At 35.8% G+C, this 27202-nt stretch overlaps 1 protein-coding gene across 8 annotated transcripts in view; it reads left to right on the plus strand.

Moving 5' to 3' along the window:
* RASAL2 (RAS protein activator like 2) overlaps positions 1-27202 on the plus strand; it is a 388515-nt gene that overhangs the window by 153714 nt on the left and 207599 nt on the right. Inside the window, exon 1 of one of the 8 annotated variants that reach the window (XM_021063716.1) lies at positions 23686-25072. The exons of the other annotated variants lie outside the window; for them this stretch is intronic. The gene's annotated coding sequence lies outside the window, so the exon portion shown is untranslated. Of the gene's footprint in view, positions 1-23685; positions 25073-27202 lie in introns of those variants that run through there. 8 annotated transcript variants of the gene reach the window in all.

Raw genomic sequence — 27202 nt, forward strand, 5'->3', positions numbered from 1 at the left:
CTGCAACCTACACCACAGCTCACGGCAGCGCCGGATCGTTAACCCACTTAGCAAGGGCAGGGACCGAACCCGCAACCTCATGGTTCCTAGTCGGATTCGTTAACCACTGCGCCACGACGGGAACTCCCTAATGTGTCATTTTTATACTTAGTTTTAGTTATAATGTAGCTTTGACTCTTTTCAAAGAAATGAAAAAGTATGAAAGTAGGGACAAGAAGTGGTTGGTTGATTAATTAAAATGACAATAAAATATGGGCTAAAAAGTACCTTAAAAGAACATTTAGTCTCTTTTCCTGCTACAATAGAATTGTATTTTAATGAATTCAAGTCAGTAATTACTGACCAAGTGGCTACTTTGTGCATGGGAAAAGATAAGACAGTTCTTTTTCTCACATGCATACATTCTATTAGGGAAAGTAAAAACGTAACTTTATTCTTATATTATCATTAATGATGTAGGTGATCTTTTCCGAGATGGTTGCAAGTAGAGGCAGTATATGAAATGAAATCTTATACAAGGTTTTTCCTATTTTAAATTAGTGAGATTTAGCTAAATGTTTTTTATAAGGTTCACAAGAGTCAAATGGTCAGGTCAGAAAAGGTATTATATTTGCCAAATTGATTTCTCATTGTGATCCAGAATCAGAACTAATTTATTATGTTTTTCTAAATGGAGGAAGAAAGCTGTGTTATTCAAGAGAATAAAGAATTGAAAACTTGTGTAACCTGAAAAATTTTCTTAGGTGGCTTTTTGTTCCTTATAATTCACTTTGAGATTTAGCTTGAATGATTTTCATTTCAAAAGTAATTCTGAGGACTGGAAAGAAATTTAAGATTTGAATATAAAGTTAAGTAAAAAATTATATTCTAACCCTGTGAATTATTGAATTTTAAATATAAGATTGGAATAATCCAGATATAGATTATGAATATTCAAATGAGATACTCACCCTGGGATCTTGTTATTCATGTACACTTGAAGGAGAATATTAGGATAGGAATATCTTATCCCAGAAAGATGGCAGTATGGACATTGATATTTAAATAAGGAGTGAACTCTATATTTTAGTATTTATAGTTATATTAAGATTAGAAAATTAAGTTATATTTTATTTTTAAGGGGACTTTTTAGTGTGATGTTTTGGAACTGGCAATCAGTTTCAGTCTTTTTCCTTCAGTAACAAATCTCTGAAATGCTACATAGAAAGAGGAATGAAATAGTCTATTAATCCTTAAGATTATAATGCAGGCATTGCCCTGGAAAGCTCAAGAAGAAATTTATAGATAGAAGTTAAAGGTAAAATATTTATAATAGTATTTAGAAAAAGAATCAAATACAGAGAAATGCTGTGACGTTATAACCTACCATCTAGTATGGTAGTCCAGAATCTGAAGGTTCTTCCATAACGCCTTGTTTTCCCTTTCTCTGACCAAATCCATTTCATCATCATCATGTCTTTTTTACCACTTAAATATTTCTCTACTATGGCCTTTCTTTATTTCTTATGCCACACGCTGGTCCCAATCTACCAACCCTCTCACCTAAATTACCATCGTAGTCTGTGTGTTAGTTTCCTACTGCTGCTGAAACAAAACCTGTACTATAAACTGAATGGCTCAAGACAAAGGACTCCTCATACAGTTTCAGGAGCCCAGAAGTCTGAACTCTGAGTGTCAGGGAGAATTTGTTCCAGGCCCCTCTCCTAGCTTCAGGTGATTGTTGTCATTGATTGGCTTTTAGCTTCGTCACTGAATCTCTTTCTTTGTTACCAAATGGTCTTTTTGTGTATGTGCCTCTCTGGGTCTTCAGATCTTCCTCTCCTTATAAGGATGTAAATCCTACTCCAGTATGACCTCATCTCAACTTGACATTTTACTGGAAGTCCAAGCCAGGCAGCTGGGCAACAGAAGGAAATAAGAGGCATCTAGATTTTGAAGGAAGAAATACAAATATCTCTCTTTGAAAATGATATGTTCAAGTACAATATCCTAGGAAACGCCTCCAAAATTTGCTAAATAAATGAGTTCAGCAAGATTGCAGGATGCAGGATAAATATACAAAAATATATGGTGTTCCATACACTTGAATTGAGTCTAATAAAGACATTAAGAAAGCAGTTCCATTCACAGTAGCATCAAAAAAGAATAAAATACTTTGGAAAGAATTTGACACATGAAGTGCAGAACTTTTACTCTGAAGAACTTCGAAACACTATTGTAAGAATTAAGGAGGGTCTTATAAGTTGAAAAAAGTCTCATGTTGGAAGACTTAATATTGTTAGGATGGTAGTACTCTCTAAACTGATCTGAAGATTCAGTGCAATCCCTGTCAGAATCTCAGCTGACTTCTTTATAGAAATGGTAACTGAATCTAAAATCTGTATGATATTCCAAGAATCAGAATATGCACAACAATCTTGAAAATGCAAAATAACAAAGTACGAGGGCTCGTATTGCCCAGTTTTACAACCTATTACAAAGAAGCAGTAATCAAGATAATGTGTTACTGGCTCAGAGATAGGCACATATATCAATGGAACAAAATTGAAGTCCAGAGATAAAATCATGTCTTTAAGGTCGACTGTTTTTTGACAAGGGTGTTAAAACCATTCAGTGTGGGAGAAGAATAGTTTACTGAACACATGGTTCTGGACAGCTTGATAGGCACATACAGAAATTGAAATTGGACCCTTACCTTGTAGCAGATATAGTTTACTTAAAACGGATCAAAGACCAACATGTGAAAGCTAAAACTATAATACTCTTAGAAGAATTAATACAGAAATATCTCTGATCTTGATTTAGCAAAGCATTTTGAGAAACAACACTAGAATATGAGCAACAACAAAAAATAGATAATTTGAACTTAATAAGAATTAAAACTTTGGTGCATTAAAGGATACTGTCAAGAGAGTGAAAAGAAGACAGCTCCACAATGTGAGAGAAAATATCTGAAAGTCAAATATATTATTTGGGATTTTTATCCAGAATATATAAAGAACTCTTTCATTTCAAAAATAAAAAGACAACACAATTTTCAAAATGGGCAAATAAATAGACATTTCTCCAAGGGAGATATACTGATGGTAATAAACATATGAAAAGATGTTTGAACAAACAGTAGTATAGGAAAAAAAATACATGCTTGACATTGTTAGTCATCAGGGAGATATGAATCAAAACCACAATAACAGAGACATTACCAAGAGAACGACTTAGGAGACTGCTGAATTTGTCTCCTGCCATAGACACACCAAGCATACAGCTACACACAGAGTGATCCCTTCTAAGAGAAATCCAGGAACAAGGTAATTGACTCCAGTATATTGGGCAACTGAGAAAAACCTCACATTAAAACAGGTAGGAAAGGCTGAGACACATTCTTGCCACAAATCCCACCTCAGACATGGTACTACTATACAATTATGAGAGAATTCTCAACTCTCAGCCTCTCCCTGAGGAGTGAAGGGTTTGATTATACATCTGGTGACCCAAGTTTTAAAGATGAGGGACAGGCCCCCAAATCACCTAGCTCTGAAAGTCAGTAGGGCTGCCACCTGATCCACAGGAGTGTAGCAAACAAAGTGGTTACTAAGGGGTGTATGAGTACTCACTGCAGCTATTCCCCTGGGGCTCACTGCAAAGGGAACAGGCAAAAACACGCTCATCTCCCAGTCTTTCCCTGGAAGGGATTTGACTTCATACTTTATAAGCTGCTGCCTGAGGGTCCAACTTCTAATTCTAGGTGTTGACTATGTCCTTTCTGGGATCTTGAAAAAGCCAGTGGATGCTTTCCCTGCATTCTCCCACTAGCTTGCTTTTATTTTAAAACAAACAACAACACCACCAAAAACCTAGAACAAAACAACAACAAACCCCAAAAAACAAAAGTCTCCAGTTTTCTCTCTGGAAGGAACATGTCCACCTGTCTAGTCCCCTCATTTTATGGCTGCCACACTATAGTTGGGCTGTCCCATCACTAGGTCTGATAACCGGAAGGACTTGGCCTTTACGAGTCCTATAGGACCATTTTGAGCGAAACAAAAAGCTAGTTTTCAAATGGGCATACAGACATTTCTTAGAGCTCTCCTCCCCCCTACCTCTCCATGGTGGTGGGGTGGGGAAGGAGGTGGTGCTCAGCCAGAAAGTCAGGCAAAAATGCTGGTTTCCTAGTTTCTGGCTGCAAGGGATTTGCATACTATTGGAGCTGTTGCTTGAAGTTCCAATTTCTAATCAACCTGCATGTGCTAAGATACTGCATAGGGCCTGAGACCTAACGAGCATCCCCCACTGTCTCCAACTAGCTTGTTCCAACAGTTGAATCAAGTTGCCAGCATCTCCCTGAAAGGAGTTTGTCCACACATATAGTACCCCAAGTGTTAAGCCTGCCAACCAGGGGACTGGCTCCTAAATCATATTGCTCTAGGCACAGGCTTGGCATTCATAGATAACTCGGAACTAAATATAACATAGAGGTGGTTCTGTTTGGCTGCACAAGCATTTTCAGCAACTGTTACCTCTAGCTCACCACAGTGTTTGTAAGCAAAAACACCTAGCTCCCAGTATCTCTTTCATTAGAATTATTTATTGAATGTCCATGACTCTTCAGCTGCTTCCTGAAAGGTTTTCAGTTAGCTTGCATTCGAGATACTGAAAGGTTCAGCAATTAGTAGTCCCTGGGAGCCTATATGGGCAGTTCTTACACTTGGGGATACTGATGGTTCTTGGCACATACTTAATTACTGGGAGCCACCAAGAAAAAAGAAGATGATTTGGACAATCACAGATGTTTGAAGGGCAACCAGCAGCTCACACTGGGCTGATTGATGAAATTTATCTCTTACACAGGACCAGTATGTTAAGATGTTGAGGGGTTGCTTGAGAGGTGTCTGTTCATATAATGTGCAGAAACCAACAGAAGTCAAGGAAAATGAAGCAACAGGGACGTATGTTCCAAACAAAAGAAGATCCTGAAATTGATCTTGTGAAATGCAGATAAGTGATTTATCCAATGAAGAGTTCAAATTAATGGTCATAAAGATGCTTACTGAGGTCAGGAGAGCAATGCCTGAACAAATAATTTCAAAAAGAGAAAAGTACCAAAACAGAAGCAATAGAGCTAAAGAATAAAATAACCAAATTGATAAATTCAGCAGTGATTCATCATCATACTAAAAATAGCAGAAGAAAGGATCAGCAAACTTGAAGATAGAGCAGTGGAAAAAAGAAATAAGAATGAAGATAGCTTAAAGGACTTAGGGCATACTGTTAGGTGGACTAATACATGCATTGTAGGGGTCCCAGAAGGAGATGAGTAAGAGAATGGGACACAAGCTTTTTGTAAGAAATAATCTTTGAAAATGAACTGAGGAAAGAAACAGACACCCAAATCCAGGAAGCCAGGAAGGTTTCAAAGAAGATGCATCCAAATGGCCTGCACCAAGACGCATTATAATTAAATTGTCAGAAGCTAAAGACAAGGAGAATTTTAAAAGCAGCAAGAGAAAAGCATCACGTTACATATGAGGTAGTCACCATAAGACTTTGAACAGATTTTTTAGCAGAAATCTTGCCAACCAGAATGTTGGGTGATGGTGTATTTTAAATGCAGCAAAACTTAATAGGATGCAGCAAAACTTGATGGGATGCACCAAAAGCAGTTCTAAGAGGGAATTTTATAGTGATAAATGTGTACATTAAGAAAAAAGAAAGATCTTAAATAAGTAACCTAACCTTAATACCTCAGGGAACTAGAAAAAGAAGGATAGAAATAACTAATCACAGTGGAAATAAATCATATAGTTACTAGAAAATAAAAGATCAATGAAACTAAGAGCTACTTTGGAAAGTTAAGAAAGTTGACAAACCATTATTAGCCAAACAGCAGCATTTTTCATGATAGCAAATGCGTGGAAACAACCTAAATGTCTGTCTATGAATGTATGGATAAAGAAATAAACACACACACGTACATAAATACACATATATAATGGGATATTTTTCACCTTTAAAAGGAAGGAAATCTGTTATTTGCAGCAATATGGATGAACTTGGAGGGCATTATCCTAAGTGAAATAAGCAGAACAGAGAAGGACGAATATTGCATAATATTATTTATGTACAGTATCTAATTAAAAAAGGGAAAAAAGACTCAGAAGTGAGAGGAGATATTACAAATGATAACATGGAAATACAGACAATCAGAGAGTGTACCATGAACAATTGTATGCCAACAAATTGTATAAATTAGAAGAAAAAGATAAATTCCTAGAAACATAAAACTTAGCAAAACCGAATCAGGAAAAATAGAATATCTGAACAGACCAATTGACTCTGTATGGAGACTGAATCAGTAATCAAAACTCACCAAACAGAGGTCCAGGACCAGATTTCACTAGTGAATTTCTGCAAACATTTAAAGAATACCAATTGTTTTCAAACTCTTCCAAAAAATAAACAGTAGGGAACACTTCCACCATCACCCTGATACCAAAACCAGACAAAGATACCACAGAAAAAGAAAATTACAGGCCAATTTCACTGATGAACATAGATGCAAGAATCCTCAACAAAATACTAGCAAACCAAATCCAACAATACATTAAGAGGATTGTACATCATGATCAAGTGGGATTTATCCCAGGGATGCAAGGATTCTTCAATATCCACAAATCATCAGTGTGATATACCACATTAACAAACTGAAGAATAAAAACCATATGATCCTCTCAGTAGATGTAGAAAAAGCCTTTGATAAAATCCAACACCCATTTCTGATAGAAATTGAAGGTAAATATAAATTCAAAGATATTTTGCATTCATGGATTGGAAAAATTGATGTTGTTAAAATGTCCATACCGCCCAAAGTGACCTACAGACTTAATGTAATACATATCAAAATTCCAATGACATTTTTTTTTCCACACACACACAAAATTTTTATGGCTCATGAAAGACCCCCAATAACCAAAGCAGTCCGGAGAAAGAACAGCCAAGCTAGAGATGTCACACTTTATGAGTTCAAACTACGCTAGAAAGCTACAATAATCAAAATGATGTAACATTGGAATAAAAACAGAGTTACAGATCAATGGGACGGAATAGAGAATCCAGAAATAAACCTGTGTATTTACAGTCATTTAATTTTCAAAAGAGGAGCCAGGAATATACAATGGGGAAAGAATAGCCTCTTTAATAAATGGTGTTAGGAAAACTGGATACCTACATGTAAAAGAATGAAACTGATCTTTCTTACATCTTACATAAAAATCAACTAAATTGAATATAAGTGTTGAAACTATAAAATTCTCAGCAGAATACGTAAGACATAAGCTCCTTGACATTGATCTTCGCAATAATTTTTTTGGAGAGGGATTTGACAGTAAAAACAAAGGCAACAAATGCAAAAATAAACAAATAGGACTACATCAAACTAAAAAAGCTTCTACTCAGCATAGGAAATCATCAACAAATGAAAAAGCAATTACGGAAGGGGCGAAAATACTGGCAGATCACATATCCTAAAGGGATTACTATCCAAAATATACAAGAAACTCATACAACTAAATAGGAAAAATTAAATAACCCAGCTAAAAGCTGGGCAAATACTTTTAATAGGTGCTTTCTCAAAGAAGACATACAAATGGCCAAAGGTATATGAAAAGGTGCTCAACACTGATAATCAAGGAAATGCAAGTCAAAACCACTTGAGATAGGATTAGAGGAAGATGGTGAAGTAGAAGGACTCAGGCTCATTTTCTCTCACAAAAACACCAAAATCACAGCGAACTGCTGAATAGCCATTGACAAAATAGACTGGAAACTACCGAAGCCACAGTGAGATATTGCCTCACACTTTCTGTGACGGTTAGTTTGAAAAAGACGAGCAATAGAAAATACTGCTGAGGGTGTGGATAAAAGGGAACGTTTTTTACACTGTTAGGGGAATGTAAGCAAACTGGTACAGCCACCATGGAAGAAAATATGTAGGTTTCTTGAGAAATTAAAATTAGAACTACCATATGATCTGTCAATCCCACTTCTGGATGCATATCCAGATAAAACAAAATCATTTTCTCAAAGATAAATCTGTACTCTCATGGTCATTGCAGCATTTTTCATGATAGCAAATGCGTGGAAACAACCTAAATGTCTGTCTACGAATGTATGGATAAAGAAATAAACACACACACGTACATAAATATACATATATAATGGGATATTTTGCACCTTTAAAAAGGAAGGAAACCTGTTATTTGCAGCAATATGGATGAACTTGGAGGGCATTATCCTAAGTGAAATAAGCAGAACAGAGAAGGACGAATATTGCATAATATTATTTATGTACAGTATCTAATTAAAAAAGAAAGAAAGTTGAGGTCATAGAGACAGAGTGTTATGGCTGCCAGGGGTTGGGTTGGGCAAAATAAGGAGAGTTTGGTAAAAGTGTATAAACTTTCTGTTATAATATGAATATGTTCTGAGGATCTATGTGTAACATGGTTACTGTGGTTGTAATAAGGTCTTACATAATTGAAGTTTTCTGAGAGAGTAGAGCTTACACGTTTACATGAAGAAGAATCTAAAATCAGATAATAACACATATTGATCAGGATGTAGAGAAATTGGAATCCTCATACACTGATAGTAGGAGTGTAAAATGGTGCAGCTACTTTGGAAAATGACCTGGCAGTTCTTTAAACAGTTAAACATAGAATAACCATGTGACTCAGCAGTTGCACTTCTAGATAACTACCCAAGATAAGTGAAAACATATGTCCATATAAAAACATATACATAGATGTTTATAGAAGCGTTATTCATAAGAGCCAAAGGGCAGAAACAACTCAAATGTGTATTAACTCATGAATGGATAATCCAGTTTGCATATATATCCAGTGAGGTACTAATATATGCTACAACATAGATGAGTCTTAAAAATGTTATGCAACATGAAAGCCTGTATATTGTATGATTCTGGTCATATGAAATATCTAGGAGAGAATATAGAGAAAGAAAGTTAGTGGTTTCCTACAGCTGGTGAGGGGGCAGTAAGACTAAGCTTGATAGTTAAAGCATGATGATGAAAACGTTATAAAATGAATGGAGGAGTTTCCATCGTGACTTGGCCATTCACAAATCTGACTAGCATCCATGAGGACAGAGGTTCCATCCCTGACCTTGCTCACTGGGTTAAGGACAGGCATTGCTGTGAGCTGTGGTCTAGGCTGCAGATGTGGCTCGGATCCTGCATTGCTGTGACTGTGTTGTAGGCCGGCCACTGCAGCTCGGATTCGACCCCTAGCCTGGGAATCTCTATATGCCCTATGGGTGTAGCCCTAAAAACCCAATAAATAAATAAATAAATAAATTTAAAAAATAAAATGAAATCAACAGAGATGGTTGGTCGTTGCACAGATCTGTGGACATACTACGATCCATTGAATTATGTACTTGAATTGGGTGGATTTTATTCTGTGTAAATTATATTTCAATAAAACTGTTATAATAGAAATGTCTGCCTTCCCAGGTAAATCAGGTTTTGATATCACAGATACTGTTTTTTTTAACCATTATATTGCTTTCTAGATTTTGAGTGTAGAATATAGCCACAAACAGCCTTAGCGATTTCAGTTACTGAAAAAAAAAATCTATTTTAGACCCAGTGATCTTACAGATTGCCTGAAACGTGAGGTTGGTTTTGCTTAATAATAGATGTTAATTTTTTATTTTAAAAGTAAAATTTTAGGCGTTCTCTTGTGGCTCAGTGGGTTAAGGATCTGGCGTTATCACTTCAGTGGTTGCTACTTGAGCAAGAGTTCAGTCTTGGGCCAAGGAACTTCCACATGCCAGGGACATGGCCAAAAAACCCCAGATAAATAAATAAATAAAGTAAGTAAATTTTAAAACTTATTTTAGCACACTTGGAGATCCAAGAAAGATTCGTTTCTTTTATATGTATATGTTTCTAGTTTTGTCTTCCTCTTCAGTCTTAACTTTTATTAACATTTTTAGAGTACTCATTAAGACTTCTGCTCAGTATAAATGAAATTGTGTCAAACAGTGACATGAAAAATGTCTTTTGCCAGGTAGAAATGTAAACCTCAATATGAAAGATGATACGATAGTAAACCAACTAGAGACACATAAAATGCAATTTTTCTTAGAAAACAGATTTTTAATAGGGAGGTTTCCTTTTTATTTTTAGGGAAGGGAGAAATGTAATAGTAGATTTTACGATTTTAAGATCCTTTTTCTAAATCTTTTTCTTAAGTTGCTTAGAATTCCATTATTTCAATATTTTAAATATTTAAAATTTTCATTTTAACACTATGACTTGTGCTGTCAGATTTAAAAAATCAGTTAGGTTAATGATTCACACAAAGTCTTTTTAGCTTTTTTTCTTTCTTGGTGTTTTTAGAGCCAAACCTGTGGCATATGGGAGTTCCCGGGCTAGGGTCATATGGAGCTGTAGCTGCCAGCCTATCCACAGCCACAGTAACACCAGATCTGAGCCAAGTCTGTGACCTACACCATAGCTCACGGCAGTGCCAGATCCTTAACCCACTGAGCAAGGCCAGGGATCGAACCTGTGTCTCATGGATACTGGTCGGGTTCATTACTGCTGAGTCACAATGGGAACTTCACAAAGCTTTTTTAAGAATCTTTCAAAGAAAAATTATTATAATTAGCTTGGAAATAAGATTATATTGCATCATTTTATTTTTTCCATAACTCAGAATCTTTCTATAGCCTGAATATGTAGCTTCGCTAGAATAGCTGGAGTATTTTATAAAAGACTTGGTGATTTAACTGATGTTCTTAATCCCCCAAAGCCTCCCATTCTTTCTATGAATCCTTCTGACTGTCGTTCAGGCTGCACTGGACGTTTGGGGCTGGAGGGTTGCTTCCAATGTGTGCACTCACTTACGTACATTTCAGTGAAGTTGGAAGCTTACCAAGAATCAGTAAAGTTTGTTTGCAAACCTGCCATGTTCTTGTTATTGTAATTACACTAAGTTTTCATGTCTCACAAATTGATGAAATATGAATGGAAAAAGTTGTTTCCATTAAGTTAAAATTTAATATTTTGGAAAGCCTTAATAAAGGGAAGTTGTTTACAAATAATTGCTCTTAATGTGATGAATCAACTATTAAAAAACTGGGGGAAAAGTCTGGAAGGACTCTGTGTTCCAATTATTTCATCAGTGTCTTAAAATTTTCATAAGTGAAGAAAAAAGTAAAATAACTAGAAATCATGGTTGCTGTATAGAGAGTGTGGTTTTTGCAAAAATAGCAAGCAGAACTACATATCAGTAGACTTAGATTCTAAAGGAAGGCTTGATTTTGTATCAAAAGATTGGCCCATGGGTTTGCATTCATGTGTGATTTTTAAAATATACTTTTTTTGGAGTTCTCTTGTGGCCAGCAGGTTAAGGATCTGGCCTTGTCATTGCAGCAGTTTGGGTCTCTGCAAGGGTTTGATAACTGGCCTAGGAACTTCCATATGCCATGGGTGCGGCCAAAAAATACTTTTTAATGTATACAAGTACAACTTTGAAAAAGTTCTTTAGCCAACTTTTGCAATTTGCCAACCAATTATCATGTAATATACTTTGAACACAGTTTCCTAATAGTCATCCGTACCATCGTTTATAAGAAGTGTGCAGTCAAGTTGTTGTCTTCCCTATCCTTAACCACTGATAAGGGTATAATATCTTCTGTTCCCTCTCTGGATAACTGTGACTGTTAAGTTTAATAATTATTCCCTCTTCTGTCTACCCACAGCACTTAATTATTTTTCTTCTTTGTGTGTATCACATTGTATTGTTAATATCTGATGATGTGTCTGTCACAATGGATTCTACTTTTCTCCCATGTCTAGCACAGTGATTTGCTTATAGCAGTACTTAATGTTTGTCATGTATTTTTCTAACCTTTAAAATTGATAGATTTTTTTTTGGGGGGGGGTCTTTTTGTCTTTGTAGGGCCGCACCCGCGGCATGTGGAGGTTTCCAGGATAGGGGTTTAACTGGAGCTGTAGCCACCGGCCACAGCCACAGCCACAGCAACCCAGATCCAAGCTGCGTCTGCGACCTACACTACTGCTCACAGCAATGCCAGATCCCCAACCCACTGAACAAGGCCAGGGATCGAACCCACAACCTCATGGTTGCTAGCTGGATTTGTTTCTGCTGAGCCACAACAGGAACTCCAAAATTGATAGATATAAATGACCTACATTTTCCTCAAGATGTGTCAAAATGAATGGCTTCGTCTTTTGCATTGGAGAATATAAACTTGTACTACACTTTTTGAAGGATTGTCAAAATATGTCTTAAGAGTCTTAAAACTGTAAACCTTTGATTCAATGGTTACATGTCTTATAGTTTTTTCTAAGAAACAATCAGAGATACTTACAAACTTTCAGTGTGATATTTGTTGCAAAATTATAAAATCAGAAGATTGGGACCAACTTAAATTTCCACATCTGAGGGAGGTTTTCATGTTTGAGAGAATTAACTCAAATTTTGGTAAATCTATGTGGTATAATGCTACATTAAAAATCATTCTCACAGACTGATAAAAGAACATTGGACAATGCAAACTATTATTATCAATAAATTATAGTTTACTCAATTTGGCAGTTGTCATTTTTCAGTTTCATGATAATCTTGGATCCTGATTGTGTGTCCATCATAGGTACCATTGCACTCATTTCTGTGTCATCAGTAAATTAATATGTGTGCCATCTTGTTCAACTAAGTTATTGTAGGACTGAGTTTAACTATATAGTAAACCACTAGAAACTGGGTAGTTTCATATTCTTTACCCTCTTGATCCAGGTGGTCTTCATGTGCTTGTTCTTGACATAGTTATGAAAACATGGTCTTGGTCTGCAGTGCTAGAGAAGGAGTCTCTCTGTCTAACCTCCAGAGGTAATACTCTGCCACTTCTCTCTTGCCCTGTGTTTCAGTGAACGTTGCTTCTTCCATTTCCTCTGCTATATCAGGCTCCTGGCCATTTTTTCCTCACTTTTCCTTGTTCCCTACATGGAAAGTATGACATTACAGGAGTTATGATTAGCTTCTTAACTGTTTATCTCAAACTCTTGATTTAACACACTGAAAGCACTGTAATTAACAGTGAAACTGGTTTTTGATCAGTGGAATTAGGAGCTTTTACAATACGATGAATTAGTTTTAGTAGATGCCTGTTTGACAAAATTAATTGTGATTTCTTATAAACAGAATGTTTAATTACATCTTATGATCGTTGTCTGTTGAATCAAGAAATGCACCTGCCTGTAAATGATGGCTTGATAAAGATGAGCACTCTTGCAAAATTGAGCTTTTTGGTTGGAAGGCACAGAACCCATGATCTAGCTCTTTGTTATTATTGCCATTGAGAATTGCGTTTTAAACTTTCTTTTGCTTTAAAGTCGTATCAGTGCCTTACTGAACCTAATAGATATCTTTCTCTACCCTTTCTCATGAGTTGTCATGTGGAAACTGATGATAAAGCAATGTTTGTTACTTTTGGAGGCTCTGAGGAATTTATATAAAGCCCACAATGGCTTTCTAAAGTTAAGAAAAAAATCTTTAGATTTTATATCTCTCTCCTGTATTTTGAGGGTCATATAATTGTCTCTTTACATATATCATTTTTTCACATATCCTTCTTTATACTACTTTTATTAAAAAGTGTTTTAAGAGCAGTTAAATCATTTGTGTAAATACTTTTTTCCCTCAAAAATACTCTTGACTTTTCTAAGAATTAAATAATACAATGTCATATATACATCTTCATATGTACCAAGTACTGTATAAGTTCCCTAAAATAGACTCAATACTTAGTCACTTAAATAAAAATCTAATACGACCTACACTGAAAGGTGTTTCTAATTAGTGATGTTATTTTTAAAATAAAATACAAAATGCCTAAATAGAAAGTCTCCTTTGCCTTGTAATCTTGGCATTGTAGCATGAGGTCGTATAATGGAGAAAAGCCACAAGGTCTGGCTTTCCATTCTTAGAGCTTCAACCTCCCATCCTCATCAGGCAGCTCTTAGGCACTCTCATTGCCGTCTCTGAGTTCTTCCTGTTCTCCTTGTCAGTTTCTAGCCTACATTTTGAAAAATACTTGCTTAAAATATTTATCTCCTTAATAGAACAACAACTCTGGAACTGTTTAAAATCTCAATGGCACATGTAATTAATGGAGAATATCTCAGAAATTAATGTAAAAATAAGTGTTTAGGTCTAACTCTGGATAGATGTTAGAGAAAAGCTTAGCTAGAGACCTTTTCTAACAATTTTCCCCTACATTACCACCTTTTTAAAGAGTCCTTTATAAAGGATTATTACCTTGTTTAACTTTTAACAATAACATAATCATTATCACCTCACACTTAGCCTGTTTTTCTGTGTTGCAGTAAATTTAAATTTGAGGGTCATGTAATAAGCCCTCTAGCTAGAATAAACAAGTTTACATCCTAAATTCATATGTGAGTTCAAAGCTAATATTAAGTAAGAAAAGTAACTTTTCCAGGAAAAGCACATGGGGAAGAAATTATTTTTCTGTGTTACTGAAAGAGTACTCCATAACACAGACCAACATTACTGTAGGGATTAGTCAGAAGTGTTTTCTGTGCATTACATTTCAAAAATCTGTAATGTGGTTTCATTAAAGATACTCTAAGCTCGCCTTTTGAGACTCTACTATGAGAGCTATGTAAATTCTTAATCCCCTTTCTGCTGTCATTATGATGAGCATATAAAAAACGAATAATTGAATGATTGAGGAATCTCCTTGAGAATATTATTTGGAGGAATTATTGGGGCAAAATCAGTGTCTTTTCTCTGCTGGAAACTGTCTGAAAAGAAAGTGGGCAGGCTCCTGGTATTGTTACGAAGGTCCTGCTCCTGGGCTTTGTAGAACTAACTGCAGGGTATTTAAAGTTCCTGGTATCCTTGGAAACACAAACTGTGATACCAATTGGTGCTTGTATTTCAATGACGTCACAGGGTTTGCAGATCCACACAATGGATCTCTTGTTTGTGGATCTACAGAGGAGTTGAGATAGTTTTGGAAAAGCACCTGAAGAGAGTGTGTGTATATGTTAGTTTTCCTTCAGGCTTTAATTTTAAGAACCAGTGACAAACTTACTATCGAATCTTGAATCTTTTGAGTTTGGATTCAACTTTTAAAAAGAAAAAAAAAATCACCTACTGAATTTGTGATTGTTTTACATATTTGTGATTGCTTTTGAGAAGTATATATGTGTTTTTGTACTCATTGAAAGACATAGAGAAACAGATGAGGATTAATTGCTCTTCTCAGGTTTAGCCATCAGCTGTGCAGTGGAAAGAGGCTTATAGAGCTGAGAGTATTTTAACTAACTGGTTAGATTTTAAAAGTGCCATTATAAGATTTTCTTTTTTCTTCTCTTTAAATCTGGGAAGTAATGGCAGGCTGACTTAAATGATGTACATTAGTTGACCAAACCAGTCTAAGAAAAAGAATGTTTCTTCCCTTTATTCTTTTCAGCTTATAATTGTTTCTGTATCAAAACGGCTATAGGATTATTGGCTCTTCCTTTGTCAAGTTTACCTCAAGAATAATGTGTTGACTCATGCATGGCACAGTGATCTACTAGAACCTGTCTAATGGTAACAGATGGAAGTTGCCTTTTGTTAGCGCTAACATGTGTAGATTAGGTTTTTCCTAGATATTTCCAAGAAAAATTTATTTGTATACATTACATAATCCTGAGTATCATTCGCAGTTTAAATTGATTTTTTCCTCTTTTTATTTCAATGTTTTAACATAAGTAGTTTTGAATTAGAATAAGAAACAAATCCATTTCTTCAGATATGTGATGTAAAAAGAAAAACAAGAGCTAACATTTATTGAAGTCTTGCAATATGCCAAGCACTGTCTAAATGCTTGACAGTTCTTCTTTAATCCTCACCACATTGCTGTGACGTAGAAACCATCGGTCCATTTTGAAAGTGGAGAAAACTGGGTGACTGAGAGGTTAAGTATGGGACTAGAGCTGGTAAGCAGTGGGGATTCCTTTTCAGGGAGCCTTACTCAGAGATTGTGCTCTTAACCTCTTGACCAGTGTGCCTCTCAGCAACAGTGATAATAATGAGAGCTAGTATTTGCTGAACCAGAATTTCTTCTCTGTGCCAGCAATTGAGAAATTGTTCTCAGCTTTTTCAGATAAACCAGGATGGGGCCATCGGTCCTGTCATGGCTCTGAGCCTCACTACCAAATTCTTTGATCTGAGTCTCTTTCCAAAGTGTTTTTTTTTTTTTTTTTTTTTTTTTTTGCCATGCCCACTGGCATGCAGAAGTTCCCAGGGCAAGCCACAGCAATGACAGTGCTGGCTCCTTAACTGCTAGGCCACCAGGGAGCCCCTCAAAGATCTTTGTGAACAATTCATATGTACTGAAAACCAAAAGTGAGTTATATTAAGCAGCTCTGTGTAAGAACCTGTAAGTACCAGGGACTGTGAATTAGTATCACCTTCCAGTATATTGAAGTACTGTATTTTCTTCTGGGGAAATTGAAACCTTAGAGAGTCATATGAGAAGCGTAAGTTTCAACCTGATGTTGCAAATGCCATGTATATTATATGTGTCTTATAGCCAGCATTTCTTTTCTGATTCCTAGGGTCTTTAAGTAGACTTGAACTAGTTAAAAATAGGTTGTTCATTAGTAACAGGTGGTTCACTAACTAATAATAGAGGAAGTTAAGCATATGTGGGCTCAAAGTTAGCATTTCCATGCCACCTACACTCTGTACCATGATAGAGGAGTTAAATTATGGATATATTTAAGTGCTTTAAACGTTGTTTTCTTTTTTGTCCCTCAGCTTGATATTGATTGGCTTAGGTTTGGAGCTTGCCTTTAACCCTTTTCTGATTTGTTGGGTCCTAGCTATATATTTTTAAAGTGAATAATTTTAAAATTTAATCTTAAATCAAAGTAGTAGATATACATAGTTGCAAGTGTGTGCCACAGGATTGAAATGCAGAAGAGCAGTTAGCTTCCCTACGCATTGCTTCAGCCAGTTTCTGGCTGTGCAGGCATCCACTTTCAGCTCCTATAGCTTTTTCTACTATTTGCCTCCATATTTTAAAATAATTCATGCATTTGCACATAGCCATATGAAAATATAGATAGACTTAGATGGTTTCCAACACTGTTTGGAACTATCTTCCACTTTTAATCTATTTTTAAAATTCTCTCTCAACACACTCACAAACACACACACACACACACACACACACACACACACAACACCATGCTCTTATTCCCTTTTATAATTGAGAAAAGGAGTTTCAGAGAGAATAAATCATTGCCCCAAACTCATGGAAATAGTAAATGGCAAATTTGAATATAGTTATCTCACTGTACAGCTAAATTCATGTTTCATATGCGTTAGATTTGTTCAAAGTGGGACTGTATAGTGATTTCACCCACCTTTTTAATTCCAAAGTGGTTAATAGTAATGCTAACAAACGTTTTTTGTGTGCTTGGTATGTGCGAAGCACTTGATGTGTTTTAACTGTTTTGAATCTCACACAAGTCCCTAAGAGAATTATTTTTGTCATCCCTATTTTAAAGATGAATAAATTGAGGTTTACTTAGGTTGAGTAAATTTGTTCAAGGTCATTCAATTTATAAATAGAAAAACTGGAAGCTTTCTTTCTTTCTTTCTTTTTTTTTTTTTAAGGGCTGCACCTGTAGCATATGGAAGTTTCCAGGCCAGGGATTGAATCTGAGCTACGGCGGCAAACTATGCCACGGTTGCAGCAACACCAGATCCTTTAACCCACTGCACCAGGCCAAGGATTGAACCTGCACCTCTGCAGCAACTCGTGTCACTGCAGTCAGGTTCTTAACCCACTGCTCCAGAGTGGGAACTCCTAGAATCTTTTCAAAGATAATTTTTATTGAAATACAATGTACCAAGAAAAAAGTACACATATCCTGTAACTTGATGAATTTGCATATAGGTGGCATACTGCAATAACTTGGATCCTGCTGAAGAAATGGCACATTACTAGTGTCCTGGGGGCTCACTTAAGTCCTTTCTCAGTCACTATTTGTCCAAAGAGTAACTATGATGCTGAATTTAATATTGTAGATGAATTTTACCCTATTTTTGTAAGTGTAAACTTGTACAAAAACTTAGACCAAAGTGTAAACATTTTATGCATCTTTTGTATCTGAATTCTCTTGCTCAGTCTTTATGAGCTTTATATGTGTTGTTACATGTAGTTGTTCTTTCACTCTCATTGATATATAATATTCCATTTCATAAAATTACCACAAATTGTCCATTATATCGGACATTTTGCTATTATGAAAGTGCTGTCATGTGCTTTTTTATACACATCTTTTGGTGAATGGTGTCCACATTTCTGTTGGGTATATATCTAGGGTAGAATTGCCAGATATGTATATATTCTGCTGTAGTAAATATTGTCAGTTTTCCAAAGTAATTGCACCAGGTCACACTCCCACCTGCAGTTACTTTACATCCTTACCAACACTTAGTTACCTTTTCCTTATAGCCGTTCTGGTGGGTGTGTAGTAATAATATCTCACTGTGGTTTTCATTTGCATTTCCCTGATGATTAATGAAGTTGAGCAACTTTTTACATGTTAAGTGGACATTTTGGTATTCTTTTTTACAAAATGGTAGTTCAAGTTCTGCCTGTTTTTCAGTTGGGTTATTTGCCTTTTTCTTAACAGAATATATTGGTTTTCCTTACCCCTGTCCACTATTTCTCAGGCATGAACTTCTGACTCTTCCATCTTTTTATTCTGGCATTTACGCATCTCCTTATTTCCAAGCTATGTGCATATACTACTACTTCTTGTATTCATGGGTTTTAGAGCTTTTTGTTGATTTTTGATTATGGTAGATGAGGATTTAACTGTAATCTGCAATCATCCCAACTTCTTCACCATATCTTTGTGTATTTGTATGTGTATATACACCACTGTGTGTGTATGCTATCTTTTTTTTCTTTTCTCTATCTTTGTTTTTGTGTTCTACTTTCTGGAATATGTTCTGAACTTTGTCTTCTACTTATACCACTGAGTTTTGTTTTACTTTTTTTCTATCATGTTTATAATATGCAAAAGCTCTTTTTAGTCTATGAGTGTTGCTTTTCATGAAAAATATCCTGTTTTTGTTTCATAGATGTCATTACTTCTCATATCTCTTTGAGGATGATGATGGCTCTTTGGTTTTTTTCCTCCTGTATCATTTGTGTCTCCTCAAGTTTTCGTTTTCTGTTTGTTTTGATCTTTGTTTTCTCACACTAGAGGCTTTCCTCTTATCTCTGATAATCCTTGTTTGTCTGCTCCAGATTAAGAATGAATATGAGAAAATTGCCTGGAGAATCTGAATATGAGGTTAGGCCTTGTCTACTGGAGGGTTTTATTATAAGGTGATCTGGGTGGGCTGTTTTTTGGGAGAGCCCTTTGGTCAGTATCTTTGGTTCTTTCCTCTTAGACTGATCTGATACCTTTGCATGCTCTTCTTTTTTTTTTTTTTTTTTTTAATAATTTTTATTGGCGTTAGTCACTTAGAAAGTTGTGTTGGTTTCAGGTGTACATAAAGTAAATCAGTTATACGTTTACATATATCTGTTACTTTTTAGATTATTTTCCATATAGGTTATTACATGGTATCAAGTAGATTATCCTGTGCTATGCAGTAGGTCCCTGTTACCTATCTGTTTTATATGTAGTAGTGTGTGTGTGTCAATCCCAACTGCCCAATTTATCCCTCCTGCCCCACATTTCCCCCTTTTAACCATAAATTTGGTTTCAAAATCTTTGAATCTGTTTCTGTTTTGTAAATAAGTTCTTTTGTATCATTTTTATTAGATTTTACGTATTAGTGATATCACATGATATTTGTCTTTCTCTGTTTGACTTACTCCACTTAGTATGATAACCTCTAGTTCCATCCATGTTGTTGCAAATGGCATTATTTCATTCTTTTTTGTGGCTAAGTAATATTCCATTGTATATATGTACCACATCTTTATCGATTCCTCTGTTGATAGACATTTAGGTTATTTCCATGTCTTTGGTGTTGTAAATAGTGCTGCAGTAAACATTGGGTTGACGTATCTTTTCAAATAGTAATTTTCTCTGGAGATATGTTGAGGACTGGGATTGCACGATAATATGGTAGTTCTATATCATTTTTAAAGAAACCTCCATATTGTTCTCCATAGTGGTTGCATCAGCTTACATTGCCACAAACAGTGTAGGAGGGTTCCCTTTTCTCCATACCCTCTCCAGCATTTATTGTTTGCAGATTTTTTGATAATGGCCATTCTGACTGGTGTGAGGTGATGAAAACTCATTGATTTTTGATTTGCATTCTCTAATAATTACCAATGTTGAGCGTCTTTTCTTGTGCTTTTTGGCCGTCTGAATGTCTTCTTTGGAGAAATGACTATGTAGATCTTCTCCCTTTTTTTGATTGGGTTATGTCTTTTGATATTGAGCTGTATGAGTTGTTATATTTTGGAGACTAATCCCTTATCACTTGCTTCATTTGCAAATATTTTCTCTGATTCTGTGGGTTCCTTTTCATTTATTTAAGGGTATCCTTTGCTGTGCAAAAGCTTTTAAGTTTAATTAGGTCCCATTTGTTTATTTTTGTTTTTTATTTTCATTGCACTAGGAGGTGGATCAAGAAAGATACTGCTGTGATTTATGTTGAGAAGTGTTCTGCCTATATTTTCCTCTAAGAGTTTTATAGTAGCCGGTCTTATATTTATGTCTTTAATCCATTTTGAATTTATTGCTCTACATGGTGTTAGAAAGTGTTCTAATTTCATTCCTTTCCATGTACCTATCCAGTTTCCCAGCACCATTTATTGAAGAGGCTGTCTTTTCTCCATTGTATATTCTTGCTTCCTAGATTAATTGGTCATAAGTGCATGGGCTTATTTATGGGCTTTCTTTGCTGTTCCATTGGACTTTATTTCTCTCTTTTTGTCTAGTGCCATACTGTTTTGATGACTGTAGCTTTGTAGTAAAGTCTGAAGTTGAGAAGCCTGATTCCTCCAGCTCCATATTTCTTTCTCAAGATTACTTTTGCTATTTATGGTATTTTGTGTTTCCATATAAATTTAAAATTTTTTGTTCTAGTTCTGTGAAAAATACCTTTGGTAGTTTGATAGGGATTGAGCTGCATCTATAGATTGCCTTGGGTAGTATGGTCATTTTGACAGTGTTGATTATCCCAATCCAGGAGCATGGTATATCTTTTCATCTGTTTGTATGATCTTCAGATTCCTTCATCAGTGTCTTATAGTTTTCAGAGTATAGGTCTTTTGTCTTTTTAGGTAGACGTGTATTCCTAGGTATTTTATTCTCTTTGATGCAATGGTAAATGGGATTTTTTTTTCCCTTAATTTCTCTTTCTGGCCTTTCATTGTTGGTAAGAGAGTTCTTGTATTAATTTTGTATCCTCCAGCTTTACCAAATCCATTTATGAGCTGTAGTAGTTTTCTGGTAGTATCTCTAGGATTTTTTATGTATAGTATCATGTCATCTGCAAACAATGACGGTTTTATTTCTTCTTTTCCAATTTGTATTCCTTTATTTCTTTTTCTTCTCTGATTGCTGTGCCTAGGACTTGCAAAACTATGTTGAATAAAAGTGGTGAGAGTGGACACCCTTGTCTTGTTCCTGATCTTAGTATGAAAGCTTACAGCTTTTCACCATTGAGAATGATATTAGCTGTGGGTTTGTCACATATGGCCTTTGTTATGTTGAGGTAGGTTCCCACTCTGCCCACTTTCTGGAGGGTTTTTATCAAAAATCGGTGTTGAATTTTGTCAGAAATTTTTTCTGCATATATTGAGATGCTTATATGATTTTTTTCCTTCAGTTTGTTATGTGGTGTATCCCATTGGTTGATTTGTGTATATTGAAGAATCCTTGCCTCCCTGGGATAAATCCCACTTACTTATGTTGTATGATCCTTTGAATAAATTGTTGGATTCAGTTTCCTAGTATTTTGTTGAGGATTTTTGCATCTATGTTTATCAGTAATATCGGCCTGTAATTTTTTTTTTTTTTTTTTTTTTTTTTTTTTTGGTGTCTGGTTTTGATATCAGGTTGGTGGTGGCCTCATAGAATGTGCTTGTAGGTGTTCCTTCTTCTGCAGTTTTTTTGAAGAGTTTCAGAAGGATAGATATTAACTTTTCTCTAAATGTTTGATAGAATTCACCTGTGAAGCCATGGGGTCCTGGACTTTTATTTTTTGGAAGTTTTTTAGTCACAGTTTCAATTTCAGAACTTGTGATTGTTTTATTCGTATTTTCTGTTTCTTCCTGGTTCAGTCTTGGAAGATTGTGCTTTTCTAAGAATTTGTCCATTTCTTCTATGTTGTCCATTTATTGGCATATAGTTGCTTATAATAGTCTCTTAGGATCCTTTGTATTTCTGTGCTGTTGTGATTTCTCTTTTTTCATTTGTAATTGTATTGATTTGAGCCCTCTCCCTTTTTTCCTTGATGAGTTTGGCTAAAAGTTTATCGATTTTGTTAATCTTTTCAAGAACCAGCTTTCAGGTTCATTGATCTTTTCTATTTTTTTCTTTGTCTCTATCTCATTTATTTCTCCTCTCATCTTTGTGATTTCTTTCCTTCTACTAACTTTGGGTTTTGTTTGTTCTTCTTTCTCTCAAAGAGTGCTCTTCTAATTGCCTGCCTGGTGAGTAAAGGTCTATCTACCAGTTAGGAGAGGCACATGAGGGGTGAAGAGAACTTTGGAGGAAGCCCTCATTAACATTCCTTATATGTTTGTAGGATGATCTTCTCAACTATGACAGTCATCCTTTAGTCCACCCTTTATTTTACCCTTCTAAGCAAGCAAACCTCTGTTCTTTTACCTGAGTTGGAAGGATAGTTATCAATAAAATGCCAGAGAGAGAATCTTGGGAGTGTGGTTTTTTTTTTTTTTTTTTTTTTTGGTCTTTTTTAGGGCTGCACCTGTGGCATATGGAGGTTCCCAAGCTAGGGGTCTATCAGAGCTGTAGCCACTGGCCTATCCACAACCACACAACATGGGATCCAGTCCACATCTGCAACCTACACCACAGCTCACAGCAATGCCAGATCCTTAACCCACCAAGCGAGGCCAGGGATCGAACCTACATCCTCATGGATGCTAGTCAGATTGGTTTCTACTGAGCTGCGATGGGAACTCCAGGGAGTGTGATTCTTAAATCACTTTCATGCAGTTCTTATTTTAGACTATCCCTCCCCGTCATTGAGAGATACTTAGTGCTGGCCTACCCATGAACTTTTTAAGGATTCTCTGATGTAATTGGGTTGGTTCTTACCTTTCCTCACTCTTATCTCAGGATTCAGTTTTCTTAGACGTGCTAAGTCAGTTACCACTTGAATATATTCTTTATAGCTTCCAAAATTACATTTTTCTTTATTTCTGTTTTTTCTGTCATTTGGGCTATTGTCTCTGTCTCTCTCAATATTTTTATTTTATTTATTTATTTACTTATTTTTTTAATGGCCACACTTTGGCATATGGCAGTTTTTGTGCCAGGCATTGAATCTGAGCTGCAGCTCTGGCAATGCTGGATCCTTTAACCCACTGCACCAGGCAGGCCAGGGATCTTGCACCTCCACAGTGACCTGAGTCATGTTCTTAACCCACTGTGCCACAGTGGGAACTCCCTGTTTCCACATTTAAATTTATCTTCACTGTAGTTTAGTTTTGAGAAGGAGTAAAGTGCATATGTTCAGTCTGCCATTTTATCCTAGTAGCTGCCATATATTTCTTAAATGGAATTTGGATGAGACATTTGTGGATCTCTTGATGTAATTGCACATTTTTCTGTGGGCCAGGGCTAGAAGTCTTGGACCTAGATAGATAGCTCTGGCTTTTGACTGATTGTTTTTGACTGAATGTGACCCATGCTGAATTCATCAGCTTCTCCCTCAAACCTGGTCTTCTTCCAGAATCCTTAATCTCAGTAAACGAACCTCCCATTCACCTCTTCACACAAATGCAAATCAATGGTGTTACTCTTCTGTTGAAATCTTTCAGGGGCTTCTTTCCCTTCCTAGGATCAAGGTGAACATCTTAATTTGGTTAAGTCTTTGTGTCGTCTTGGATAAGCTTTCTTTCTTCCTTGTGTCAAACCATAGCAGCCTCCTTTTCAGATCATTGGAGAAATAGAACCACTTTATTCTTCAAGGGCTTTTGGGACTGCAATTTCATTTGCCTGAAGTGCTAATACTCAGCCTCCCCACCAAATTTACACACCACTAACCATGCTCCCCGCTGCAGTAATGCCCCAGACTCTTAAGTCCGTAGCTCTCATTATATACTGTCACAGCACCCTGTACTGCTTCTTTATAGTGTTTATCATATTTATTTAATCATATGTTAATTGTACAGCATTTGATCCCTCAACTGAACTTTAATTCCATGAGTTCAGTGGTCTGTCTTGTTCGCTGTTACATCCCAGGCTTGACTACAGTGCTTTACACACGGTATGTAAATGCTTACTGAATAACACTCAAAACCAAATGGAATAAAAAAACAAGGAGAAGCTTTATGTTATGCTAGAAAAAAATCCTAGATTGTATATCATACTAAGGTAACTGTGCTAGATGTGTCACTTTGAGCAAGTTATTTTATATCTCTGAGCCTTGTTTTATTAATCTATGAATTGAGGAAGTATGATTTACTGACCTTTAAGATACCTTTCGACTCTGATTTGATTCCCAAAGGACCTCCCTCTTCCTCTTCTATGCGTTTCTTTTCCTGTTGACCTTTATTTTTAAAATTTCTTCTCTCACTTGATTCTCATCATTCTTTGCTTCCCTTATTCTTTTCTCTTTGCTGTCTGTAATGTGAATGTATCCCTCGATATCTGAACTCTCTTCATCTAAATATTTGTTAGGATGACTTGGGAACTTGTAACCTAAAATTGACTGTCCACATCTTTCATTGAAAGAACTTGCGTGTTATGTTCTGGCCAAAAACCGTAAGTTGTACATTAATCTGAGTGAGTGAATACAGGGTAGACTATTGTCCTTGAGTCAGTTTTTTCTTCAGCAGGATTATGTTTTGTGATCATGTTGTTTAAAGGTTTCATGCAATCCCAGTATCTTTTAAGATAATGGAAAAGCCTGTGAAAAGTAGGTGAGCCTAGGGAGATTAGAAAAACCCTTAGGAGAGAAGATGGAAATGATAAAGGCTAGTGAGAGACAAAGACAAAAAGTCAAAAGGCACACACTTGGCTGTGTACATGTTCTCATGTATTCCACATAAGATTTTTACCTATTTGGGAGAAAAATAAAATCCTGAAAGCGATGTTAGTTTGTGAAACCTCATCAGTTTGTGGTGCTGTTTGGATTCATTATGCATCTTTATCAGATTATTGTTTCTTTACCTGATAGAACGTTTTGCAGTAAAGGAAAATATAAATTATATCTAATACTATACATATGCATACTTGTATTCACTAATGAGTTTATTAAATATTAAATGATTTATGTATGTTTATTTTTAATTTAGAATTTTTTGGTGGATATTATATGGAGATTTACAAATACTTAATATTTGGGGAAATTAATTGGGAGTTTTAGATGGGCTTGAACTGAATTATTTTTTTCCCACTTAAAATCAGAATATAGTCTCTGTTATGTGAAACTTTTCTGTCCAACACATTTCAGAAATTAGATTTAGATAAAAGGGGTGTCTTGTTCTATTTGTGTTGATTGTGTTGTAGAGACAATGCTAAATCCTTCCTTTAACTTACTAGAGTCTCATATTGTAGTTGTTTGTTCTCTCTTACTCATTTGAGGTGATTGGCTTTTGATAAAAATAAAGGTTTTTCACTTCTCACATAAGTCACCTGAGTTGTGTCAGGACCTAGCTGACAGAATTGGCTTGTCTCCTTACCAGAGAGTGACTGATAGGATTTGTTAGAGAAGCCTATAGATATTATCTCCTTGATAGTTTTCACTGTAAGCTCAGTGATTTGTGATTCAAACAGGTCACAATTCAGAAAAGATGCATATTTAAGTCTGTGGTCTATTCTACTTGATACTGTGGAGAGATGTAGAACTATTAACATTTTTTAAATGCTGCCAAAATCTTGATAAATTTTCTTTTTAATGCAGTGTGTCATCTTTTGCTCCCTAGATAGTGAGATAATGACACAATATTGGCTGTAACCAGTTGTGAAAACCCTAGAAACTAATCTCTCAATAGTGGTAAACTATTTACTCTTTTTTTCCAAAAATCATATTCCTTTAAAAGCTCCAATTCTTTCCTCACAGCAGCCGACTTTAAAGGAAAGTGACGAGATTCAACTCAAAAAAGGCAGGCGTGGGGATATATTAACATAGGAGGAAGTACGATATATAATAAGAAGAGTGAGTATTAAATGGTGCTTGAGATTAATTCTTAGTATAGTTCATTTTTTACCAGTAACAGGAACTTGAGACACAAAAAGGATCTTGAGTTTTGATCGTTTACACAACACCATGGTTGTTTTAAAGGGCACAGCGAATATTTTCTTACCCTTTTCTTAACTTTGCACAGTGTTTAGCTGTTAAGGAAAAACTTGAATATAGATGTGTTTTTTTTTTTCCTTCTAAGGATGAGTGTATATAAATGAATTATTTTATCTTGAGTACTTTCTTTTTTCTGTTTGGGTAAGAGTATGAACTACAGATGGGAGTGGTCTTTTAAGATTGAAGAGCGAGCTGTGATTGACTGCGCTTGTCATCTTAAAGTGGCATCCTTCATAACATTCCGTTCAGTTACCTAAGCTGTATCATTGCTGAAGCAGTGCTTGGCCCACTGTGGCAGTTATGGAACTTACTTCTTCTTTTGCATATCGAAAAAGGGAAGAAAACAAAATGATCTGCTCTGACTACAGTTTCCTGGCTTGTGAGATCAGGTTAGTGCACCTGTACTAGTGACGTGGAAGGGAGAAGCAGGATGCAGCCATCAAAGGAATTGTTTCCTATCCTGGTCACTTTTCGTAAAATTCTTAGTTAATACCATCAAACTAAACATTAGTTTATTTGCAGAGAAAAATGTTATTTTTATCAAGGAATACTTGATAAATAAATGTCATGCTTTCAGGAACTTATTACATTGT

This window comes from Sus scrofa, chromosome 9 (assembly GCF_000003025.6).
Source record: "Sus scrofa isolate TJ Tabasco breed Duroc chromosome 9, Sscrofa11.1, whole genome shotgun sequence".
NCBI classification, from domain to species: Eukaryota; Metazoa; Chordata; class Mammalia; order Artiodactyla; family Suidae; genus Sus; species Sus scrofa.